Raw genomic sequence first — 27300 nt, 5'->3', positions numbered from 1 at the left:
TGTGTACATTGTGTATGCATTCATGTGTATGTGCACATGTGTGTGTATGTTGTATACGTATGTGTGTGCATGTGTGTATGTGCACATGTGTGTGTGTTTTGTATGTGTGTGTGTGTGTGTGTGTGTGTGTGTACTCATGAGCCATCTCTAATATTCAACTGGTCAGAAACTTTCCTTGGAGAAGTAATTGAATTTTTTAGCGGTCTTTCGGCATTTCTGCCTTTTAAATGCCTCTAATATTGATTCTCTAGCATTTCTCTTCTCTACTATTTAAACCAGAAAAAAATTATAGTATTTACAACATTTTTACTCTAGTTGTCTTGAAGGGTCCCGGGGTTCTACTTGCAATGGATGATACTACAAACTACTGTACTTGAGATTCCAAAATTAAACAATGTGCAATTTTATGATGAAATGCATTTTATTTGATGGTTTTTATTTATATTATGTTATATATTTGAACTATTATGCAATAAATTTTGGTTTTAGAGTACAGATTCAGTGTTAAAAACTGCTTTCTGTTGGTATAGTGGTACAGACCTGTGATCCCAGTTATACTGGAGGCCACGAGAGCAGAATCATAAGTTGAATCAGGTCTCAGCAACTGAGAAAGACTATCTCAAGCTGAAACACAGCAGGCTGCGATGCAGCTTACAGGCAGGTGAGTTTGCCTAGCATTACTTGGTTCTGAGTTCAATTACTAGTACCTTCCCCACCCCATCTACTTAGCTCTCTAAATTGCTGTGTGTTAAATACCTAAAATGCTAATAAAAGTGCCGTTAAACTGCCTGACAATTGTAACTGAATATATAACAATAAATATGCTAAGTAAACATAGCTCATATTTGACACAAATTTAATATAAAATACATATTTTAGCTCTGCATATTGGGTGGAGTTTGGGAATGACTAACAGATTTTTGTTATTCATCATTTGTGAAATTCCAAAAGGATATAAAATCTGGATCAGTTGCTTTCCTGAGTATTAAGTCACTCTTACAATACCAAAGCTATTGTTGCTTAGTAACCGCATTAGTACTTCATGTTTTTAAAGGAAGTTAGTAAACAAAGCCACAACAATGAACAACTCATCTCATTTTGGCTTTTTTTTTATATATATAATAAGGGAATTATACAATTAGACCAAATATGTCTTTACCATGTAAAAGCACTGCAACTGTTTAGCTTTATTTCTCTCTGTTATTGAGATAATTCAAGCTTAAGCATACCCTTGGGCTTTGCAGTTCAAGGAGATTTACAGCACACACAATGACGAGGTCTATCCAAGTATATCCACAATTTCATAGTCTCACATGAACCTTCCCAGTCAATCACCCACGCAGAGATGAGGCTCAGATTTTCCACTCCATTTCCACTGCTCAAATTACTTTTGCTGGTCCTCTAGCCTCTCCTACCAGATGTACATTAGATGACTTGGTGCCTTGCCACAACTCACAACACTTTAATGAATGATCTGGCTCCATTAGGACCAGGTTTTACTAGCTTATCTTATTAATGTCTAATTGGCTACTTATTAAGGAAATATTAGAAAATTTATTTAGATTACACTGATTTTTATTTCAAATATATGAAAACATTCATTTTCGTAGTTTGCATTTCTTGGTTGAAATATCCCATATTTTACATATTCCATTTATTAAAATTTTGAATCAACTTCTTTTGTCTTTGGCACCATTATGTGCTTATTCTGGCACATATACTATACCTGAGTTTTACTTTTTTACTTGAATATCCCATATTTTAAGTGATTCTTTACATATCTAGTATATTTTTGTTGAATTCTGTATATTGTAGACACCATGTTCCCTCAAGTCTGAATTATGATACCTATAAAATATATAGGGATTTTTTTTCCCCGACAATTCATTCCTGAGGAGTCAGCTTTACCTAGCTGAGGCTTAATTTTAGACTTTCTTAAGATTGTTTTTGAATAATCCTTACTTTAGATTTAGGTGATTTGTCAAAAAAAGTTCTCAATAGGGAAAAATAACATTATTGAACGGACACTACATCCAAATATTAGAACACGTATCCACTTGCTCATGGACAACAGTGACCCTTACGATGACCCTGAAGAAAAAGATAAGCCAGACTTGCTTTAAAAGATCCCAGTCGGGGCCCGGAGAGATTGCTCAGTGGTTAAGAACCGTGACTGTTCTTCCAGAGGATCCAGGTTCAATTCCCAGCACCCACATGGTAGCTCACGCCAATTCCAGGGAATACAACACCCTCACACAGACATAGATGCAGACAAAACAACAAAGCACATAAAATAAAAATAAATAAATAAAGAAGAAATAAAACAGGGTGGTGAGGTGGTGTATGCCTTTAATTCTAGCACTTGCGAGGCTGGGGCAAGTAGATATATGTGAGATTGAGGCCTGTAGTGGCATTTCAATTGTATTTTAATAAATAAAGCTTGACTGAAGATTTGAGGGTAAACAGCCCCACTGGTCAGTCTTACAGACCAGGTAATGATAGCACATACCTTTAGTCCCAGTAGACACTATGACATGCACCTTTAATCACACTAGGCACACAAGTTGCCATAGAAACTAGGTGGTGCCTGCCTTTAATCACAGTGGTGCATGCCTTTAATCCCAACTCTAGAGTATTATAAAATGGGAGGAAACAGCCCTTAACACACAGTCTCATTCTGAGATTTCAGGAGGCAGGATTGTCATTTCAGACTGAGGTTGAGGTAAGAGCCAGTGACTGGCTGTTTTGCTTTTCAGGTCTTCAGGTTGAACCCCAATTACTATCCTTGAGTTCTTATTAATTGGGCTTCAGACACTGGCCTTGTCTATAGGACTTCGAGGACAGCCAGGGCTATACAAAGAAATCCGATATCGAAAAATAAAAAAATAAAAAATATCCAAATCACATAATTTTTCCCTCAGACTACTTTCTTTCATATCTACCCCTGGAAATTAGAACATCCCAAGCACAGAAGAGTGCAGGTATTTGGATTTGGGCTGGGGTTGGAGAACTCCACCCTGATTCTGTTACCACCTGCTAATCTGAACAATAACTAAGATCACAAACACAAAAGAACCTTCTGACCACTGACTGCGAGAGTCCTTATCTCTCTAATTTTGGTAATTCTCTGATTATTCAAATTTTCTGGCTGAAATGGTGAAAACTGGCTCTGCATTCCCTATTGACAGGCTAGTTTTCTACTTAGCTGGGGCTAATGATTAGTTCACTTTACTCTGGTTTAGGAGTCTTCCAAATGAAGCCAGTCTGATTTAGGAGACAAATTTGTCCTCAGATAAATGTCCCCAGGCATATAAAGAGAGTATCTTATGTAGTTATAGTTGCCTATGTAAGAGTGTGCCAAGGAAGGGTAAGAGTTGAAAACAGCAACATCTGTTTCATGTATTATGTTTCTAGACTTCATCAAAGCACCTACTCAGAAAACAGCAATGAACTATCACTGAAACTAAACCAACACTAAGTGTCTCTAAGTATTTTATGTGTGGCCAGTACTGTGATGGGCATTATTGTGTACAAATTGGCTCAAAAAAACCCAAACACCCAAAATTAAAGAGATGTACTGATAAAATTTGCTTTCCTATTATGTCCAATAATTGACTTGAATTACAGATATGATCATAAAGGGTACACCGTGAAAATTCTATGAGAAAAATTCTCATTTGTAAAAGTATCTTAAGACATGAAAAGAATCCAATACAAAGAAAACAGTATAAGCTTGAATTCACAAAAAACAACTAAAACTTTATGCTTGTGGAAATGCAAGAAAATATATCCACAACACATATACCTAGAAAAGCAGGGTTAACTATCTATAAACAATTCTAACAGCTAAGAAACAGGAAAAAGAAACATAGAGTAAATGTGTTCATGATTTGTATTATAAAGACAAGCAATCAACAAAACAAACGCCTAATATAAAAGCGTTTTTAAATTGTAAATTGATCAATTTCACACATGGACATGTGTTTTGGTCAAATTCACCAATTCCCTCCTCTCCAATTGTTCAGTATCCCTCTAACACTTTTTCTTCCAACACTGTGTGTGTTCTTATTTTTGAAAAACTCTCTAAGTCCATTTACTAATCATATGTGCACTTGAGCATGGGCACAGTATATGATATCCTTCAGAATTTGATGGTAAGACTCCAATATGTAAGAACCCATATCTGAGTCAGAATGTGGAGAAATCAACATAGAACCTACCTGAAAGATTCATTTAGACTGGCTAGCTTTCATAATGCTAGAAGATTCTATGCACATGAACAGAGGGGAAATATATTCAACAGTCTTACACTATGAATGCTGTGAACTGCAATGATTCAAAATTTGTAACTGGCACAATAACAATACTAATGTTCTGAGAGTTATTGACTGGGTTGACAGTATGGTCTACAAAATCAAACTCAGACTTGGTACCTTTAACTGGACTTAAAACTTACTCTGTCCATGTTATAGGCCCAGAGAACCTAAAAGAATAATTCTGTTCAATCAACGAGGTAATAAAATGAACCTTAAGTTCTTACCTTTATGCCCATCTAGATAAGCACATCCCTTAACACTTATCAGATGAATTTCTTTTTGAGGATGAACATGGAAACCCACAACTGGTATTATGAAACCGTGGGGGGTCCTGCTCTAAATTGAACATCTATATTATACTCCCTTACCGTAAGGCCTGAGGATCATCCAGAAGAAGGGCAGAAAGATCCTAAGAGCCAGAAGGAGAAGATGTCTGCAATAAAACATTATTTGTTGGCCATAACAGGACCACGAAACAGATGAGCTCACGTAAGATCTAAAGAAGTTTAATCTCACCAAAATCCAAATGAATGGGTAAGGTCCCATGAAGTTTCCCTTCTACTCTCTGGTAGAGTCATTTGCTACATGGGATGAAAGGTAGAGTCAGTTCTCCATGGATGCAGGCCTCAGAAGACAGAATATTTATGAAAAATAATTCTTTTTTCCAAATAGATGCCCTAGTTCATAAAAAAGAGTAATTTTATTCTCAAAACACATTTAAAGAAAGGCCTTGCAGGGAGAAAATTGGGGTTAAAGCTTAGGAGAGTATCTTTAAAGAAAGCTATCAAGTGCCAATTCCTGCATATGTGGTATGAGTAAGGTAGTTTGGAAAAGAAAGTATCTAGGACTGACTAAAAAGGAAGAACTGGGCATTTGATGTTACTTATAATTTTATATTTTATTTAACCTATTAAAATGAGGCTCCTGAGGAAAAAATCCTGCAAAAGACCACAGTTGAGAGCAAGTCACTTATAAAGAATAAAATCGAAATGCTTGAAACTGAAGTGCATTCATGTTCACACCTTGCAAAATATAGCATGGGATTACTTTTTGTATTTAATAATTTAGTGGGTGCATATGCCATGCATACCTCTAAATTTTCCTGCTTATGCTTTCGTCAAAATACTAAGGAAAATATATTAAAAAGGACCCTTTTCTTCCTAACATAAAATTTGCATGCAAAGTGGAAAAAGTGTAATTCATTTTGCGAATGCAAAATAAAGAGCATGCTTAAATTATTTCAACTTTCCTGGGTGTAGAAATAAAGGTGTTTCTTAAACCCGAGAATCACTTTGCTATCTTTATAGCCTGTTTGATCCCATGGGGAATAAGGACACCCCAGGATCACAGGCATATGAAGGGTGATCTAGGGAAGTACTCCCAGACAGCTAGCTCATCCTCTCCAGGTGAGATGCAGCTGGGCCTCAGAGCGGCCACCTGCTATACCTTCCTTCAGAACCTCAACAGCTAGTGCAGACAGACGCGACAATGATGCAACCTGATAATATCAGCAGTGATGGGGTGAAAGAGAGCACAAACAATCTAAAAGCATACTTCTAATGAAACAGAAATAAGACAAGGCATACTTCACTGAATACTGATTTTATATTTTTATATTCTTTTAAACTTTAAAAATACAATAAAAACCATTTTCTTGCTTATTGCATTTTCTGCACTCATTTGGAACTTTTCAAACAAAGCAGATAGAGAATCTTCATTAATGATTGCTACTTCCATGCTGCTTTCACTTTTTGATTATCTAATTTTTATGTATTTGCCTGAAATCTATCCTAAATAATACCACTGTTGATGTTCAACTGAGGATAGCAGGTTAGAGCTCCATTGTAAACAAAGACAACTTATTTTAGCTGCTACTCAAAACAGTAATAAAATGAATCCTGATTAAAGTAGCACTGTTGTCAAACAATCTAACTCTAGTTCATTCCTATTATGATGATTATCTCATAAGTAGCCCTCTAGTTGACCAATAACCTACTAAACACTGTCATCCTTGACCATATCTCATGTTAAAATCTGAAACCATCAAGGATATTAAACCGAAGAGGGAAAAAAAAAAACAACTAATAGAAAAGGAACAATGACAGGCTATATGATAGTTTACTTTTACTTGTAACCAAAGTTACTTGTAACACCTTGATAATCCCCTCACACTAACGTCACTGTTAAAAAATGAGCTAGGACTACTGAGAACTCAAGAACAATGCCAATGGATTTTTGATCCTACTGCACGTACTGGCTTTGTGGGAGCCTCGGCAGTTTGGATGCTCACCTTACTAGACCTGGATGGAGGTAGGTGATACTTGGACTTCCCACAGGGCAGGGAACCCTGATTGCTCTTTGGGCTGACAAGGGAGGGGGACTTGATTGGGGGAGGGGGAGGGAAATGGGAGGTGGTGGCTGGGAAGAGACAGAAATCTTTAATAAATAAATAAAAAAAATGAGCTAGGATAGTTTTTAAATGATGTAAACATAGAGGGAAAAACAACTATATGAACATGAACTAAAACCTAAAATATTTTTGCCAAAAGTGATGATGAACAGTCCCCATGGCTAAAGCCCCAGGAGGCATAAGGTTGCTCTTGCCTCTCAGTTTTAAAAGGAAGAAAACAAGGTCTGGTTTATTAATTACACAACAAGATTTATCTATTTCAACCATAGTTTTTCACAATGAATCAGTATTTTAGCAATGATATACCAAACAAATAAAAGTCCCAAGCAGTGAGGGATTTGCTAATAAGCAATTTAGTGGATGTCTCAAAAATACAATTTAGCCATGAGGAAAAACTAACTACTGATTATATAATAATGTGGTTCTAACAGAGAGAAAAAATTTTTTTCTAACTGCCAAAACCAACTGAAGACTACCTGAAGCATTTAGGGGCAAAGGATTAAGGGCATTGCGGTGGACACACAGGCTTATGGAAAGGCATGAAATGACTAAAAGAAAGAACATTCAGAGAACACACAGAACTGCCCACTATGACCTCAGTCTGGGGAGTGGCTATAACTGGACACTCAGTGTCCTACTCGGTAGCAATTTTCAGTTTCAGCTATGGCTCAAAGATGAGAATATTATGTTCCTATGACTACAAGTGAGGTGGCTGGGCTCCAATATGGTAACTGTCCAAGCAGTCTTTAGTCCATCATTCACAAATATAAGTACAAATTCTGAGATAGGAGCTTATTCATTGAGAAATAGAAAAGAAACTCAGTTTGTTTTCCATCCTAAAGTAGGACAATGGAAGGGGGGTGATAATTCATTAAGAGTAGGCAAAGGAGGGAGAAAAAGACAGGGTGGAGGAGAGCAAAGAGAAGAAGAGGAAAAAGGAGAGAGGAAGGAAGAGAGAGGGAGGGGTAACAAAGAACATATAAAAGCATTAGTGGGATAGTGCCTTAGAAATAAACAGACCCCAAACTTGGTAAGTCATGAAGAAGACAAAGGCATGAATGTAGGGAGGAAGGAGGTGACGGGAGTAGGGCGAGATGAATGAGCCCGGGGGGGGGGGGGCGTGAAAAGTGTAACCCATTACCACATGTATGGAATTGTGAAAAAAGCAAGTTAACAAAAGTAATCACAAAAAAGAGTACTTTTTTCTTTAAAACTTACACAGAAGATTGCCAATTAAACAAGGCAATTTCAGAAAAAAAAAATCAGAGGAAGATAGAGACCAAGAAACACAGCAATGAAGGGAAAGAGCTGACCAAATCAAGGGTGACAAGGCTGAAGAAACAAGACCAGGGTTTACGGAGACTTCCAGCCTACCTTTACCACATGTAAGTTCATTCTTACTTCCAAGAGAGAGTGCCAGAAGCAACAGCAAATAAACAAGAAAAAAGGAAATGAGATAACATTCATGAACAGTTCATTATCAAGAAAGAAAAACTTAATCCTCAGAATGGAACTTCAGGTACAATGACAGGAATGAGTAAGGTTGCTGTGATTTAAACCCTTGGGAAGTCCGTTTCTTTAAATGATTTATTACAGTGCAAAATGATATGCAAATTGGACTAACTTAGTACACAACCAGACCTAGATGCGGTTATATATATGGAGCTGGGAATCCACTTTATGAATACAAAACATCAAAGTTACTTCATAATAAATGTACAATAATCATATAAGGATGATTTATTACATGTGATAATAATCATCTAGGAATAAGCACAGGTCCATGTATAGGTCACCTATACAAACAGAGATGAGAAGTAGAAGGTCTAGGAGACATCTTACTGCAGAAGAACCCACAATGATGACTGAGAGGTGAGTTGGCTGCACAGAGGACAGTGGCCCAGTGGCTCAGGTCAAACATGGACAGAGGTATAAAACAACACACACACAGACACACACACACATACACACACACACACACACACACACACATAATGTTTTTGTGTTTTTCAAAGCACTACTCAGACTTCAACATCAGTCACACACACAGTCTGAAAGCAAAGAACAAAGTTGAAGACCAAGGAGGATCAGATCACACACTGTGACAGGCAATTGGATTTCATCTCCCACGCCGTGGGCAGGGAGACGACAGGTTTGAGCAACACACAGTTTTCAGACACCACACATGCAGCAGATGCTAAGCACTCTTTCAAGTATGTTTATTATTTTCCCCACAACAACCCTGTGAGGTAGGTGTAATGATACTCAATTAGCAGTCAAAACAAAACAAAACAAAAACCTTAAACTTGTTAAGCAATTTACACTTGATTAAGTCACTACATGTGACAGTTGGGATTCCAGATTGCACTACCAAAATACATTAGAAAGCTGATACACACATAAATACATACAACTACACATCAACATGACACATGGCAATTTTTATCCTGAAATCAACAAAGTAATAAATGTTTGCTAATACAGTATTATAACCAGGTTTGTAGCATCAGTGGCTTTTTATGAAAGCATATCAAAAAATTCAAACTAATAATACATACAGAAAATATGCTACATTCACAAAAATAAGCAGAAATCAGTTGATAAAATAAGAAACTCAAAGATTAGGATATTCAAATATGATTTTATTTCCTTTGATTCACTGAATACTCTCTGGACTCAATTAACAACCAAAAGCTCCTTAACATCTATTTCTATGATATGTAAGTTAGAACTGCATACATTACTCTATTGAAAAAATATCTTTTGAATGACAAAAGTTGCCTATAATATGCTAAAGTCTTCCTAAGTGAAGTAATTAAAATACTGGCCATTTTAGCATGAACTATAAAAATAATTGTCTACTCAGTAATACAGATCAAAGTCATCTCTCTGTGACTTTGTAAATAAAATACACAAAGTCTTCACCTCCTAATTAAATACAATAACTTGATAAAAAGTTAAAAAAAGTCTGGTTTTAAAACATATCATATATATATTCTACACCTGTTTGGGATAAATGTAAAATATATTCCTATCTCAAAATATACTCTGTAAAACTGTGGATAACATTTGAAAATTCAAAATTATGGGTTAAAGTTATTTAAAAATAGCTAGATGTTACCAGAACATTACTGACAGGTGTCTAAATACCTATCATTTAAGCAGTTAAAATTTTATATCATCTATACATCTGCTTTATTTTTTATTACAAATAGAAAATTATGCAGTGTATAAATCTGAATATTTATTAATGCTTAATTACTCTTATCCTAATATTTATTTCTGTACCAAATGGTGAAGTGAATGTTAATTTCATAGTAACAATCACAACTGTAGTTCTAGCCAGAGCTAGCTAGAGGAGCCCGTTCTCCTGTAGAACAATCATGTAGACACGGTTGGTATTTATTCTGTGGTGTGATGATAATGTCTAACTAACTGACAAATGCTTCCAGCTCATGTGCAAGACACAGTTTGCAGTGATTTCACAGTAGAGGGTCTACATCAAGTTCAAGGGACACAGGCCTGAACTCAATGTAGTTCCACCTAAAAGCCCCTGCTGGAATTACACAAATTAGAACTACATTTTAATAACTTCCATTACCACATACTAGGTATAAAACTTAATTCTCTGAATAGTTTGGAACACAGTCACGTGTAACAAGTACAGATGATGACCTTTAAGATACAATACAAAACAAACCCAAAATAATATATGAAACATTGGTCTTCCTTCTAGTGCTAATGAAAAGAAACACCAAGCAACAGTTTTGATTTACCTGTTTTTAGAACAAGCAGGAGTGATAGTGGTTTTAATATTTAAGAAACTGATACTTCCTTCTTGCTAAGAGATAAACTATTTTACATCTACAATATACAATCTACATGATACTTCAAAATACTAAGTTTAGTTGGCCTTTTATTAAGTCTTGAGTCTACACAAATAATGATTTGAAAATTAAAAGGTATTTTGGTAATATTTAAATAAAATCTCACTCTGAATATAGTCTGTTTTTTCTAACTCATTTGATTTAAAAAAAAGTTACTGAGAATTCTATTAAACAAATTTAAAAAACTGTGTTTCCAAACACTGTTTTTCTACTACAAAATCAGAAAGAGTAGAGACTCTTGGGAGGAACACTATTGTCTTTGACACTACACCCACGACACTCAGACGTTAGCTATGACAAATATGCTAACTAGAAGAAATTCTCACCAAAACATAATACAAAGTACCAGTTTGAATAATGGACTTCAAACTGTGTTCAACAAAAAGATTCAAGGGGGTCTCTAGAAAAAAAAAACCTTATTCTATCTATATCTACTTCTTTACACAAGTAAATAAAAAAGCTCTTTTGAAATTAACCTAATCATGTGTGAGGAAGAATCTATCGATATAGATGTGTGCAGAAGTATTTTCAATTTATAGTTCATAAAGGATAGTTATTTAAACCGAGTGACAATACGTGATTTGTGACTAAGACTCTAGAAAGATGAAGGGGCCCTCAATTATTTTTACAAAGAAATGTCAAAAGGCTCTTCAGAAATAAATGAAAATAAATAGACAGCAAATCACACCACTGAATTAAAAACAAAATAAACAAAAACCCTAAAATAGTAAAATGAAAACATCCATACACAGAGTATAACAATACAAATGAAACTTGATTTTTTAAAAAAAAAAACAACAACAGAGTTTCACTATATAGCTATAGTATATGGGTATCCTGGAATTCATTATGTTGATCGGGATGGTCTCGAACTCACAGAGATCTGCCTGCCTCTGTCTCTGAGATATGGGATTAAAGGCCTGTACCACCACTGGTGGGCTGACTCTTTGATGATTTTTTTGAAGACTCTTGTCAAATAAAACTTTTTAATGGATTTTTAATAATAAAATGAATACATTTTCCAAACAACAAATACTAAATAAAGTACTATTTTAAAATTGGTTATATTAACAAAAATCTTTAATTAATTGGGGGCCGGGGCCGGAATTTTTTTTTTTTTTATTTTTTACTTGTTTCTTTTTTCCCTTGCTTGGTTTCAAGGCTTTTTTTTTTCTAAGTTCAAACTTGATACTTCCAAAATAAAGAGCCCAGATAACCCTGTGGTTGTTTCAAGACTGTAACAGAGGCAGCATCAGCACCAGTGAGAAAGGCTGACGAAGATGCTCTGCTGTAAGAAGATACTGATGGCCAACCTTAACAACATGGCTCTACTGCCTTAGGGACGCTTTGGGTACTTAAAAACTTGAACAGATCTTGATTCCTTGATTTTGGTTTGTGAAGAATATACCAAAATTTTTTTAGTTTTCTTTGGTTTTCATAATGTGATTTTCAAAAATGGTCCATCATCTATGTGGTATTCATCTTAGTACCTATCACAAATCACATTTAGAGCCAGGGAGAGAAGTAGTGAGTTTACCTGACCTCCACAGATTTTTCAAGGGCGTTTCCCAGCTACCTGCTACTCTTTCTCCCTGAGTTTCCCAGTCTCTGGCGGGCACACAAGACACTTACAGTCTATGTAGCACTCCTAGTAGTGTCACTCTGCAGATGGCCCAGTGGAGAAATACCTTCTGTACAGGCCCATGCACAATGTCTTCTGCAGCTGTCAGCACCTAGGGGAAAGGGCGCTGTTAAACACTTGCTGCGTTCCACCTCAGTAGTGGCTGCAATTCGGTGGTGGGTGAAGTGATTCCTGTACATACATACAGGGGTGAAAAGTACTATAGAAAATGAACATATTTAAGAGCCAAAGCGACTGTGTGGAAACTGCCACAGCGAGACGGAGTGCATCACTCAGTCACGAGAGACCTACACAGATGACTGCCATTCATTTAAAGACTGGAGGTTAAGAATGACTGCAGAGAACAGAATTCAGCTGTTCAGTTCACAACGCAATTAGAAACCAAATTTAAAACATGTGAAAAATAACCCCAGGTATCTATTCATTAGGACATTATTTCAATAGAAATCCATCTAAAATAAGTAAATATACACAGCATCATCCTTTATTCTTCAGCTACTCCACTCGTTTTGTTGTTTTAAGATGACAATCAAGGAGGGAAGAAGATCAAAGAAGCCTGAGATACCAAACTTGAAGTAAGCTACGAAATGTGTCAGAACAGAAATAAAAAAAAGCAATTTCAAAATTCTAAATTATTTTAATTTTTAATGAAATGACTACTTATCAACATCTAGTGGCAAATTCTATTTCAAATTACAGAATTTTAAAACATTTTCATACACAGGATAACCGTCCTCCTCCAAAGTTAAGCCAGGTTCCAATCTAGACACAGACTTTATCCTCAGACCACATAAACATTATCAGTTAAGAGTGAGATGACTTTGGTTCATTAATACCCAAATCAATTACTGCATTTTGAATTTATTACAGTAATACTCTTACATACAATTCACTTTTGATTGCACACTGGTCTTACTATACCATAACCGGCAATGACTAGCAACTTTCAAAGAGCCAGCTCAAGTTAGGAGAGGTTCTTTAACATGTCCATGCTCATCTACTGCTACATAATGTTACTTTCATTTAGCCATATTTTCTAAAGTTGAAAATCACAAAGGCGTACATCTTAACAATTCTTTGAAATTACAAAACCACCAAAGGTAAGTTGAAGCCATGGCCTGCATTAGCCTGCGTCCCCCAGTGATATATTACATTGGTCTGCCTCTTATACTACACGCCATTCCAACAATGCCAGCTATGAAAAACTTGGCTCCAGTTGTTTGTAGAAGATGATTTATTTCACTTCCTCCATCACTCATTCCTTTCCATCACACATTGAGTATAAAAAGTCATTAAATTTGTAAAAATGCAGCAAGAGATTACATTTTTGCAAAGATAATGCTATTAATGCTCTGGCTTTAAAAATTATTTTTCCAAATCTTTAGAAATGTGGTTTTCTGAAGATAAAAGACAACACAAATTCAAAAGATAACATGTCTGTAAAGAAAGAGTCCTTGAACTGCCACAAGCAGGTATGTTGCATCCTGAAAATACACCTCAAGTGCTCCATAATATTTTGAAAGTGTGTGTGGTGCTTCTCAAATGAGATGTGCTCTAAAATCAGGAAACTGAGAGATAACGTTCACCATTTATTAGGGCTACTCAGTGAGCAATGAGTTTGTTCTGAAGATGATAAAACACAGTGTTTCCCAACCATTCCCACACAGAGAAACCTTTCTATACACTTCTTATGACAAGGGCTAGACGGTAGGTACTGATATGTTCAACATAGGTAGACAGCAAGAGAAAGGTAGTTTTACGTGCAGGCACAGATGAGAGAGGCAGAATCCAGAATTGAATGCACAGGCAGGAACCTGTGCGGACAAGGATATGACAGGCCCAAGTAAGTTATGAAATTATAGCATATTTTCCTCTAAGAAGGACATTTAAGCAAGCAGTCTGTGAAACATACTCTAACACCACCTTGGAAAATGAAATTAATTAGAGATTCGAATAATTCAACTGATGAAATTATTATAGGAGCATAAGTTTCTGGAATACTAAATGTGCTTTCAAAATAAAACTTCAGGGTATAGAATTCAGCTTAATGGCAGAGGATTGCTTAGCATGTATAAGGACTTGGAAACCAGCAAAGTACTGCAAAACAGACAAATAGTAAGTTATATACTGTGTTAATCCCTGGACCAGCAAGAACTATGGAATAAGTCAAAGGAATTTCTTAACGTTTGAGTCTAAAAGAAATGATTCATTCATTCACTCCACAACAAAAACACTATTTTTCTATTTCAGGTCCCATGCAATAGACTGGGTAAAGCATTCAAGCAAAGGGTTAACTTGCCTTGAAAAGTATATGCTAACAGAAGCAATATCAAGCCATTCATATAAGATCCAGTCAATGCTTGGAAATAGTGTATAAGCTCAAAACAAAGCCAGGTTATGGAAACATATGGGACACATACTGTTGACAGGGTGCTCAGAGAAGATCAAGAAAACAGAGCATTTCAAATCCGGTGACCTGGCACAACAACTCTGCAAGCAGGCTGATGATTAAGCATGATTAAGTTGTGGAATGGACTTCAGGGGACCCAGCAAGAATGGGACCACCAGTAAGACTAGCAAACGCTGTGATGGCATAAGGTAGGACTTCCCTGCCAAAGAGACACAGCCTTCCATAACTTACACAAGTGGTCATCCCTCAGCTCCTCGTACTGAAGAACGACTCTCTACATACCAGTCATTAGGCAGGAGAAAATTGTTTCTCTGACCCAACTGAAATGTACAGTGACACCAAGGGGACGCAGTTAAGTTGAGTTCTAAAAAGCCAAGGGAAGGCTGTTGTAGCTAGACTTCTGCTTTGTAGATTTGCTTATTATCTCAAACCTATTTCTTTTTTCTGCTTCCATTTGAAAAGATGAAAAAGAAACCCAAAGCTGCTACAAGCAAGAATGAGTTGGAGTCACTATTCTCAAAGTGCCTTGCCTATCAAAGTTACTTGATTTTATTCAAAAGGAACAGCATGACCCAGAGGTTATGTACAGTGCAGAATCAAACAGAAAGGATAATAAAGAATAATCCAAAATGAAATGATACACTCCAAAAATACTGCTCCTAAAAATATTTTATAAACATGCATATTAGTGAGCTATCAATTGTTTCCAAGACTTCAAGCAATGCAGGGGAACTAGTTAAGTGCAAGGCAGGTCATCAGAGACTGGAGAAAAGCAACAACAAATATCTCAAATAAGTAAGCCTTTTCCATTTCATCTCACTTCCCCCATGTGCCAGTCCAGGGGTAGAAATGACAATTAGTTAGCTCATTCTCTAATCACAGATGCAATAGCAGTGAAGGACTTTGTGTTACCTCTTCTGCTGCCACATCCCTGGACAGTCCACATCTACACAGCATCAAGTAACAGGGCACATAATGCTATAAACTGACAATAAATTTATATAGATTATACAGATCTACACTTGCGCACCTAGAACACACAACCGAAAGAGGGAGTCCTAAGACATGAATTTGAGTTAATTACTTCTCTATGGGTTCCACTGAGCACAAGACTTGGGAGTCAGGAACAGCTAAAGTAGGAGTAAGAAGTAAGAGCACTATTCTGAACTCTTTGTCAAAATTTGCATGTATCTCAAACCACTATGTGAACAAAAGTACTCTGCTCCCAGCCTTCCTCAATGATCTATAGTCATTTGGGTGGGGGGGGGGGCTCGTGGACTTTTCTCAGGCCACGTTGGCATGTCCATTGTTGTCATCCTTGTTCGATTCATTTGGACATTTGTACTGTGCAATTTTATAAGGGTAGCTTCTGGCATTATGAGGAGACATTTTCAGCAAACTTCCTGATGCTCTGTCCCTTACAATCACAGTGCTCCAAAAGCCTTTGAGCTTGTAGTGTTTTGAATACGTAGCCATTGGAATTGGGATCACTACACAAATCTGAATTATGATTGATTGTGGTCTCTGTTGCAAAGAGAAGATTACTTGAAGAGGGTTGAGGATTACACTTATCTGTAACTATAAGGAAAAATGTTTATAGATTGTTAGGGATTATGCTGGTTAGTAAATTAGAGGTTGTAGATTCTCCTTTAAAATTACGACCTCAATAGCACTGACTAGTTAGCTAGATTTCCACGTATGTTTCTCCTCTTCTTCAGGGGGTTTCAAGTCCAATGAGAGACTTGCTGGTTACCATCAAAGTATGTGCATCACTAGTGCACCATTAGGGACATTGTGCCATGATGGTTATTGATGTGGTTCATAGGCATCATAGCTGGGTAGGACTGTTGGTTGCTTCCCTTCTTTGGAAGCTTGCATGATATGAAAGCTAGTCCTCAGGAAAGAGGCATTCATGCTGGTTCCAGCTTAGAGGTCTCTGGGACCTGAGTCTGAAGTGCATGGTTTCTTTAGCATCAGGGACTTACCTTCTACCTCTGGGGTGCAAACTAGGCTATATGTTTTTGGATGAACAACCTTAACCAACAATTCAAAAAATGACTTTCCATATTGGTACTAAGATTTTTTAGGTGGTCTCTGGCTCTCTAATCAGTTCAGATTAGAAAAGTTGATGAAAATTATATATGCATATGTATACAAAGAATTACATGTACTATAGGCATTTATTTTTTTTTAGTCAAATAGTTAATAGATTACTTGTGGATGTTTCAGACATCCTGATTGCTAGGGAGGAGCAAATCATTTGATTATCCATGTCCAAAATGGTTAGCCATGAAATAATATATACAAGTAAGATTATATGGACTGAGCAGGAGTTTTGAATATATATATTCAAAATATATATGTATATGCATATTCATATTTGCATGCAATAACAATTAATGAAAAAGATGACATGGATCTGAAGGAAAGTGGGAAGGACTATATAGGGGGTTGAGAGGGAGGAAAGAGAAGGGAGAAGTGTAACTATATTATAATCTCAAAAATTATATGGTTGTTCTAGTCTGAATATCAAGAATAACATTTTATAAAAATAAAAATAAGACAACAATCTGTCTATGGTGGCAATAGTAGTTTTTAGTGAGAAACCTAAAGGGAATCATGGGAAAGACATTGCTGCAATTTATTTTTTAAATTTTTATTTAAACCATATTTTATGTATAGCAATTTACATGCTATGCAAGACTGTAATGAAATGATCTGATATGGTTTTTTACCTTAAGGAAGTCTTTAGAATAATTTTTAATTTGTATGGCTTTATTCACACTCTTCTGCATCTGTATCTTACTTAGTATTCCTATTGACATTCTTAAGCAACTTTTATAATATTATCATACCATTCTGTAAAATAAATAGCTATTAAATCTACAAAAATGTGAAGTAAACAGGAAACTACATTAAAAAGAGCAATTTACTAGCAATGGGAAAATCAATTTTATGCAATGAAGTGCACACCAGGTCAAACTTCATGCCCAGTAGTTGGCCAACACAAAACCGACTCCATGTATTTTGGTGGTCTTTTTGTTTTATTCTGTTTTCTTATTTTTTATTTATTTATTTTACATCCTGATAGCAATTTACCCTCCCTCCTCTCCTCAAAACCCCCTCCTTCTCTTTTTCTCTTCAGAAAAAGGTAGGCCTCCCATGAGTACCAACAAAGCATGGCATATCATGTTAAAGTAGGTATAAGTACCTCCCCTTGTATTTTGTCTGGGCAAGGAGATTCAGTATGAGTAATGTTTACCTTACAGCTATTATTCACTTATTTATTTATTTATTTTGGAGACAGGGTTTCTCTATGGAACAGCCCTAGCTGTTCTGGAACTAGCTCTTGTAGACCAGGCTGGCTGCAAACTGACAGAGATCCACCTGCCTCTGCCACCCAAGTGCTGGGATTAAAGGCATGTGCACCACCGCCTGGCCAAGCTAATATTCGTTTATGAGTGAGCACCTACCATGTTTGATTTTCTGGGTCTAGGCTCCCTCACTCAGGATGATTTTTTTTCTAGCTCCATTTATTTGCCTTCAAATGTCCTGATGTCACTGTTTTTAACAGCTGAGTAAGACTCCCTTGTGTAAATGTACCACATTTTCCTTATCCATTCTTTGGTTGAGGGACATTTAGGTTGTTTTCAGGTTCAAGCTATTATGTCTTTGCATTTTTGTCTTCTTAGTTTTTTGGTTGTTTTATTACTCGGTTGTTTTTTTTTTTTGAGATAGAAGGTAAAGCTGTATGAGAACTGGAACGTGATCAAAATAATGCATATGGCAAAAATTTTAAAAGTACAGTTTAACTCTCTAATTGGACTTAAGACATGCACAACAAGAGGGAGACTATGCCTCATCATGGAAATCTAGCTAACTATCCAGAATTAAGGAAGTCGTAGGTATTGGAAGAGACTCCCCAAACACTAATTTGCTCAACCAGCATAATCCCTGGCAATAATCTAAAAGCATTTGTCTTTATTCCCATACCTTATCCCATCAAGAAAATTTCTCTTTGCAACAGATAGAGACTACTACAAAAAAACTACAACCAATAAAATGCAGAGTTGTGGAGTTTAGTCCAATTAGAGACATCTACAACACATTCCTGCATCTAAGGCTCAAGAAGCATTGCGGAAAAGGAGGCAGAAAGACTATAAGGCCAGAGGATCAGGGAGTTGGCTGTGAGACTCTGTCTCTTAGTAATAGCAGAGGCTACACCATATTCATCCACATGACTGCCTAAATGTGACCTGAACAAGCGTGGCATTAATGAACATGCCAAAGAAAATGGAGAAAAATCCACACAGCTTCAACTTTAAACAAAGAACTACCCTCAATTAAAGAATGATGGGAACAGGAGAGGCGATATACCTAGGGAAGGACATACCAAGTGGTTATCCAACACCATGCATATAGGTAACATTATGTGGACTGAACAGTTTATGTGCAATAACTATTAATTTTTTTAAAAAAGAGAGAGCATGAGTTTGAAGAAAAGTGGGGAAGGGTTTTGAGGAGGGTTTGAAGGGAGGAAAAAGAAGAGAAAATGTTGTAAGTAAGTTATAAGCTCAAAAAATAAAAAAAGAAAATAAATTTTAATTGGAGGCTAGAGAAATGGTGCAGGAGTTAAGAGCAGTGGCTATTACTAAAGAGACTTCAGTTTGATTCCCAGCACCCACATGGCTATTGATAACCTTCTGTAACTTCAGTTCCCAGGTATCCAGAACCTTCTTCTGGCCTTCATGGCCATGGAATGCATGTAGTACCCAGATATTAGTGGAAACAAAATACCACAAAATAATCTTATTTACAAAAGTTCAACCTGAGAGGTCAAGTTTAATATGGAAGACAACAAATGTGGGACTTACTCTTACCTCATGCTTACTGAACACTCTAGTTCCTGTAAGGCTGAGAATTCCTGAAATTCCCCCTTTCGATAGATGACATCAGCACACATTTTAATGGCATGTTTACATGATGTAGTCAGGTACCTATAGGAGTTGCTCTAGTTTTATGAAATACTTTTGATAATCTCAAATACAAACATCTATTATTATTTAAGACAGGCCATATGCCCAAATTATCATTTATCATAAACTAAAAATGAATGCTTGCCTAGTCCCATACCTTGTCTTTCGGCATGTGTTATAATGTCTTTAAATGATCATCTTTATTCATACCTTTCTTAAGTGAAAATGAATGAGAACATCTGAAGTGTGATGAACATAAAATATACCACTGAAGTCATCGATTGTGCTGTTTAATGATGTGAAGCCCATATTGATAAGGAAATATAACTCTGCGCTTTGCCTGAATGCCACATAAAGACAGCATAGCAACTAAAAAGCAAAACAGAATTTTGCATCTTCTAGAAATTTTGTTGACAATTTTCCAATAGCAAAAGTATTTCCTAAATCACAGAAAATATAGATTAGGTAGTAAAGTTGTACAAATTTTATGTTTTATCTGATTTGAATATGACGAACAGCCTTGTCTAGGAAGTGTAAGTTTTCTATAAATCATATTAGAATAAATATAAAGAACCATACACAAAATTCATCTATACCCCTGGGTTCACAAAATTAAATGTATATAATAAACTTATTACATATATGCATAAATAAATTATATATTTATTAATCTGTATATGTCCATGTAGACTTAAACACACACACATAAACTAGGTGACAATGATGTGATCTCTCATGTTGTTTTTCATAATTTGTTTATTTGTGAACTAACTCAATTGTTATAGTAGGGACAAGGAACCTAGTAGTTATATTATGATTTACTGCTGTGCTTGTGCTAACATTTATTTTAATGCTCCAATATACTCAGTAGTTTGAAAAATATATTCTGTAAATTATATGGTGCAAATACTTTACTATTAGATGAAAAAGCTAATAATTGAGGATGACTGTCACCACAGAAAACAGTCACACATGTTAAGAATACATTCAAAGTTGATTTACCCTACCCCAGTCAGAACAGCAAAGATCTACAAAACAGTTGACAGCAACACTAGAGGAGATGTGAGTGAAAGGGAATGCTCATTCCCTGTTGTTGGCCATGCGACCTGGCCCAACCACCTTGGAAATAAGTGTGGAGAATTCTCATAAAAGTAAAAAGATACCATATGACCCAAGTATACCACTCCTTGCCCTATGCCCCCAAACTTGACATCTATCCTACTCTACAGATATTAGCTCAGCCATCTTCATTGCTGCTCTCTTCACAATAGTTAGGAAATAGAAGTAACTCAAATGGCCCGAGTAATGAGAAGGTGGTAAATATTCTGAAACAGGGTTTCTCTATGTAACAACCCTAGCTGTTCTGGAACTCACTTTGTGGACAAGGCTAGCCTTGAACTCACAGAGATACGCCTGCCTCTTCCCCTGAATGCTGGGATCAAAGGCATGCACTACCATACCAGGCTCTCAGAATTATACTTTAAATATTTTTCCTTATAGCTACAAATATGTATAGTACTTACCCCTCATCATAGCAAGTTCTCTTTACAACAGACAAAAACCGTTACAGAAAACCACAACCAATCAATCAGAAAGTTGTGGTGTCCAGTCACAATGGATACATCACTCTATAACACAACTCCTGCACCTTAGGCTCAGGAACATGGCTGAAGAGAGGGCAGAAAAATTGTAAGAGCCAGAGGATCAGGGAGTTTGTTATGAGATTGTGTCTACTAGGAATGTCAGAAGCTACACCCATAAACACTCACCAACATAACTACCTAAACATGATCTGAACAATGACAACAACAATAAACATGCTAAAGTAGATGGAGGAAAGATTATGGTGCCTCCACCCCAAACAAAAAACTATGGGTAAGTGAGGGGTCCTGGTAAAGGGAGAAATAGTTTTCCCCATGTAATAAGCACACTAGTTGGTTTTCTGAGTGGTCAGCCCTGAAATATATAGACAAGTAGCATCATACAGACTGAACAGGATGCACTGATTTATGTAAGAATATATGTATATACATATGCAAATATGTGTGTAAAAACCATGAAAAGGCCATGGATATGAAAGACAGTAAGGAGACGACATGGGAGGGTTTGGGCGTAGAAAAGGGAAGGGAACCATGAAGTAATTACAGTATAATCTCAAAATCTAAAAAAAAAAAAAATTTAAAAAAGAATATACTCAAAATATTTAGAGGAAGTACAGTAGAATTAAGAGAAGTCAAACTATTTTTTGTGACCAAACACTTAAACCTTTCTTGATTTTAAAATCTGTTTTCATGTCATGAGATTTGTCAGTAGAGATAAGAGAATTAGGTTCAAGGACAGGCACCAAAGCCAAACTGAAATCCTGTTCTCAAAATCTAAAAAAAAAAAAAAATTAAAAAAGAATATACTCAAAATATTTAGAGGAAGTACAGTAGAATTAAGAGAAGTCAAACTATTTTTTGTGACCAAACACTTAAACCTTTCTTGATTTTAAAATCTGTTTTCATGTCATGAGATTTGTCAGTAGAGATAAGAGAATTAGATCTTACCTCAAACCATTTGGGGCTTTACCTGCAGTAGCTTACACAGGAGAGTAATTTCCTGCTCCACTGTGCTGACAGTGTACTACCTAGACTCAGAAATTATACTCACAGCAGCAAGGCAATAGGCATCTGCATTCAGCGAAGAAACATAAAATGTCACAAAATAGGTATCTCTCGATTTTTACTATTGTTGAAATAAATCATACTGGGTTGAGAAAAATTTATTTTAAACTAACTGGTGACATGACAAATAAAACCAAACTTATTTTTAATTTAAAGTGCTTGACTGAAACATTTTATTCAAAATGGAAGTTTTGGATTTTCAAAATATTTAAATCTTTAGAATAAATGTACATCTATTCTTTTTTTAAAAAAAGAGAAGTATTCTAACATCATCTAAAACTTATTAGTGCTCTAATTTTATTTATTTATACCTCCTATGTTAGAGACTGTACACTATTTCAGATAAAAAGCCAAACCTTTATAAAGTTATAATTATTAATATGGAAGCTTGGTTATCATGAAAATTATTTTGTATTCAGTAAGTTATAACTCCTTAATAAATTTAAATACATGCATGCAGCCAATACCACACACTGGAAGGCTTTCTTCTAAATTAGTTTTTATTTATATTTTGCTTTGGTATGTCTGGGTGATGGTACTAGATCCTCTGTGAAGCTACAGGCTGTAAGCTGCCATGTGGCTGCTGGGAGTCCTCTGCAAGAGCAGCCAATACTTTTAACAGCTGAGCCACCTCTCCAGGCTCTAATTTACTTTAAAATGCAAAGCGCAGTCACCTTCCCCAATGTAATAGATTTTTAACATGTTATATTAGTTTAACGACAGTTTCTGAAGTCTGTTGTTTATTTCTGTAAAGAAAAAAATACAGAGAACTCAATCTTAAGGCATGATTTGGACTTAGATCTGTCTATGAGTTACTAACCAGTGGACTTGGGTAAATCCTCAGCAAATGAAAATAGCAGATAGAGCTATATTAGAATCTGTCCCTAGAACAAGTGATAGCAAAGTAATTAGGTAAGTTCATAGTAAAAACATTCCACACACAGCATTTCAGCACACAACTAATCCCAAACCAGAAACATAAAACTAGAAGAGGAAGTTGGGTCTGCTCTACATGCCTATAATCCAATACCATGAGGCTATGCTTGGTGAACCGCAAGTTCTAGACCATCATAATCATATAACAAACCCTACGGAGAGCTGAGGGAGCAGGAAGAAGAAACGAAAAACCTACAGAAGAATGGAAAATGCCTTGCATGGCTTGACTTAACAAAGAAGAGTGTGTTAACAGGAAGCTGCTGTGAATTGTACATAGAGGAGAAACATAGCTAGCAAACAGAAAAAGAAATGAATTGGGAAAACAACTGACAAATCTATAAGCAGTAGTTAGAATACATTATTTAAAAATAAAATAATGATATAAGATGACTCAAGTCTTTCCATTCTATTTTATAATTTAACTCTGTGAATATATTATTTAAATTATAAAGTCATTTTAAGAAGGCAAATTATATGAATTCTTACCTACAGCATGAAGTAATGCAAGGTTATTGTTGATATAACAATTTTAACTTTAAAAATTCAATTAACCAGCTTCATAGAAACCCACTTAAAGAAATCTGACAGGTAAAATGAAGCCTACACCATCAAGAGGTAAGACCATTTTAAAGTATCCATATTTATTAAGTTAATGAGTATCATTTTCTCTATAACTAGTATTGCTATTATCATGCAATCTGAACTTTCTGGATACACTAGAAAGTTCTAGTAAGCATCCCCAGGTCTACTCCCTTCCACTCGCTTCCTTCTTACCCCCGCTTTCTCTTACCCCTCCTTTTCTCCTTTATTTCCAGCTGTAACTGTTTCTACTTTCATGAAAAGTTAACAGTTACATCTCATATAGCCCCAAACCACTAACACCGGCTTGCTTTGCGGGTTCTGTTGTTGTGTTTCGCCTTCCCTGCACGGTCAGAAGCTGAGCAAGCTGGCTATATGGACAAACGCACAGAACTGAACTCAGTTCTGGCCCTGCTCCCTGTTCTAGCAAGGCCAGGAGAAAACAGCTTCAGCTACTGCAGGAATGCACTGCCTGCCTCGTGCACACACTGCATCTCAGTTGACAGTCTATAAAGCAGGTGAAACTGGGAATCCTCTACAAATAAGCAAAACAAGCCTCAGAAAAACAAAGTTGTATGAACAAAACATATAATGTCAGGGTTGTTAATAACATTTGCCAATAAAACTACTTTGAAATTTTAAAAAAATCTGAATGTAATTACAAAATTAGCATAAAATTGCAACTTTATTGTGTTTACTATGAAGACTGTCCTAAATACATTAAAAGACGAACTTCTGTTAGCTCCATTTTATAAAAGAGAAAATGGCACACAGAAGCAGAGACGATGAGCAAGCAGTGCAGGAGATCCCTGCCAGGTTGGTTTCAAGAACCTTAGCCATGCTGATGTAGCCCATTGCTAGCAGTATAAGTCTGCTGAGTATGACGTGATATTGGGAAACATCTCCAGATTTACAGAGTCTGAAGAATATAACCACAAAATATTATTAGCATATCAGAGATATGTGAATCTGTATTTGTATCAGCAGAATACTACATACCAAAAGGCATTTTATTGCAAACTTAAAATAACATCAGGAGTTCTAAAAACAGGCAACAAATGTACACTAACATTTCCAGATGTTATTTTATTTTGTAAGTGTCCATCTCCTACCCCAAAAAAAAATAATAATAATATTACCTATACTGGCATTCACAGTTTTGTTTCAAATGTTCCAAACTATAAAAGACCCTCTCCATACGTATTTTGTTATATATTATAATTATTCTAATTTGTTGGTTATGATATTGATCTCTTACAATGTGTAATTTATATATTAAACACTTATTTTTGCATAGGAAAAGCATATTATATATATATGGTTTGTTATACTACACATAATTTAATGTACCAAGCAGTATCTCCTATAGACAAAGGAAAACCACTGAATCACTGTGTTAACTAGCAAACCTACAAAACCAATTAAACAGTGTAACGTAAAGAGAGAAGGCAGACACTGCCCTTGAGAAGTTTTAGGATTTTAAACGTGCGTACGTCTATCTGACAACGCTATATGACAGTTTACGGAGTCCACAGTGTTCACTTCATACCTTCTGTTTCTCAGTGTCTGCACAGGCACAGTGCATCTTTTCAGCAGGGGTTCCAGTCTGAAGGCACCTCCCAAACCTTATTTTGAAACTCAGTCAGCAATATGAGGTACAAGATATGGACTTTCAAGAGGACTCCATTCTCATGCGTGTACGAATACATTCATGGATTAGTGGGTCATCCTGAGCCTGGGTTTGTCCTAAAACCCCCTTTCAGTTCAGTTTGTTCTGTGCTTCCTTCTCACTCTGCCATGTCCTGTACCATTTAGACATTCTCCAAACTCTACACCACAGGCAGCTTCTTTGTACATGGGCTCCTTGACTTTTTGGTTCTCAACCTCCAAACAGCAAACAAATTCCCTTTTACATAATATTGCAGTCTGTGACACTGAGTTACAACTAACAAAAGTAAAGTATGCTTCTCGGTATATGGTACTTAAAAAACAACGATAGTATGGTGGTCGCCACAGCCACACCACACTCGCAATGCTCACTCTCCATGCATGCTCTAGCTTCATCCTGACGTCAATCCTATGGGGAGGGCGCTGCTATAGACACTACACATAAAACAAACCAAAGCACAGGTTAAATGAACTGCTGGGGTTCATGCAGCTGCTCAGGGGCAGGAGCAGAGTTCATATTCCAGCACAAATCTTCCTGCAGCTCCTCGATGTGTGTCAGGAGTCTCACCACGTCACTATGCATGATTTGTTGCTTTCTCTGGAACATGCCAACTACTCGAGCCTTTTACTCTCTGCAAACACTTCTGGCTAAAGCACTTTAAGGTACCTGATTTTAAGCCTTTTTTTTTTTTTAAACCGGAATAACTAAAATCAAAAGTATAGCATTTTGGCTGCGAGCCAAAATGAAAGACAAATGTGACCAGTGACCAGCAAGCATTTTCCAGTTTACCAGTTAGCAGCTTCCCACCTTCCTTCCGCAACCCCAGAGGAAGACGTGCAAATAGAGCACACTCACTGGGGAGGAGTATTCCTTCTTGAAAAAGCAATATTCACTTTCCTGTTCTCTCGACAACCTCAAATCACCGATGAGCTGACAATTTCAAACAAGAGTGCTAAACCGTTTTGACTATAATTATCCTATCATTTTTTTTCATGAACTGAAACTTCTCTTCTTTGAGACAAATTTTAAAACCTTCAAGCACTACTGCATGAAGGTCAACAACTAAGCACTCATAACTTCAGGAGCATGTGTTGCTTTATCTTAAAGCAGTTTATCAGGTCTGGTCTGCATCTCAGAGTTTCTACAGAACACCACCAAATGCAGTTTCTTGTGACACATTCCAACATTTCTATCTTTATGCGATCAATGTTAACCAAATTGAAGGTTTCTTAAGGAACAGAAGAGGAGCCCAGACCACTTCTGGTTTTGTACAAAGCCCTTCCTTCTATGAGTGTGTAGTGCACAGAAGGGAAGTGGGAGAGTACATCAAGACCGCCACTACAAACCTTATCTTACTATCGATGGATAGCAGGAACAACTGCCCCGTTCCTTAAGAAAAGTCAATGTACGCCCAACAGAAGCCATGATGATGGTGAGCACCTGTAATCCCAGCCCTCAGAATATTTACTAAGAAGGATTAGGAATGTGTAGCCAGCCTAAGTTATACATATATACATAAGTTCAGGTCAACCTAGACAGACGAGCAAGTCTCTCACTCACAAACAAAACAAAAGAGGGACTGAAGACATGTCCCAACATATATAACTATGTTAGTGTTGCTATGAAGTAAGATTGTTAAACTGTACTGTATGCTGCTAGAATTCCTTTTGAAATTATGTATGGCTGGGTGGTTGTGGCACACGCCTTTAATCCCAGCACTTAAGAGGCAGAGGTAGGCGGATCTCTGTGAGATCGAGGCCAGCCTGGTCTACAAGAGCTAGTTCCAGGATAGCTAGGCTGTTACACAGA

General features: G+C 36.4%; 1 protein-coding gene across 6 annotated transcripts in view; it reads right to left on the bottom strand.

Annotated features, from left to right (window-relative positions):
- Nucleotides 1-27300, bottom strand: part of Nova1 (NOVA alternative splicing regulator 1) — a 119962-nt gene that overhangs the window by 54488 nt on the left and 38174 nt on the right. The window contains exon 1 of one of the 6 annotated variants that reach the window (XM_026782325.1): nucleotides 12246-12342. The exons of the other annotated variants lie outside the window; for them this stretch is intronic. The gene's annotated coding sequence lies outside the window, so the exon portion shown is untranslated. Of the gene's footprint in view, nucleotides 1-12245; nucleotides 12343-27300 lie in introns of those variants that run through there. 6 annotated transcript variants of the gene reach the window in all.

Source organism: Microtus ochrogaster, chromosome 1 (assembly GCF_000317375.1).
Source record: "Microtus ochrogaster isolate Prairie Vole_2 chromosome 1, MicOch1.0, whole genome shotgun sequence".
Lineage (NCBI taxonomy): Eukaryota > Metazoa > Chordata > Mammalia > Rodentia > Cricetidae > Microtus > Microtus ochrogaster.
The sequence above is the reverse complement of the archived record's forward strand: the minus strand, read 5'-3'. Positions and strand labels throughout refer to the sequence as shown.